The sequence below is a fragment of the Trachymyrmex septentrionalis genome, unplaced genomic scaffold (assembly GCF_001594115.1).
Source record: "Trachymyrmex septentrionalis isolate Tsep2-gDNA-1 unplaced genomic scaffold, Tsep1.0 scaffold15, whole genome shotgun sequence".
Lineage (NCBI taxonomy): Eukaryota > Metazoa > Arthropoda > Insecta > Hymenoptera > Formicidae > Trachymyrmex > Trachymyrmex septentrionalis.
This window is the reverse complement of record NW_017304653.1, coordinates 872144-872741: the sequence shown is the minus strand read 5'-3', so window position 1 is coordinate 872741 and position 598 is coordinate 872144.

The following is a 598-nucleotide window of genomic DNA, read 5'->3' as shown; positions in this document are numbered from 1 at the left end:
AATAATAATTCATCGTTTGATGCGCGATCGCGAGTGAAGCATCAACGCTTCGATGAATTAATAATAAACACGATGCATCCGCATAGGATGCTTTGCTAGGCGTGCCGATGTTCGTCGCAGCTATGTTGTTCCGGCTTGGCCGATCGATGATATTAACAGCTAAATGGAAAATACACGCCGAGGTGAAACAGCAGTTATATATTTGGTCAGCTGCGGACAGATTCTGACAATGTTATTATATTTGATCGTGTTATTATATTTGATAAAAGAGATTGATGCGAAATTCCTTTTATATGGATTCTGACGCGATATAAATAAGATTGAGAGTTTCAAAATAGCCAAAAATATACGTACGAAATTAGACGTTTTTCATTTTCAATAACCTATAAACATTATTTTTTAATAATTGACAAAGAATGTGATAATTATCGAATTAAACATAGTTATTTATTAATCTTTTGATTACGTTTGAATTACGAATGAGTTGTGGCTTCGATTTATTGCTATGTATGATCAAAATTAGATCATGCTTTAAACGATAATAAGATAAGAGATGCATTTATACATTGAATTTTCATGATGCGATTGATTAATGTCA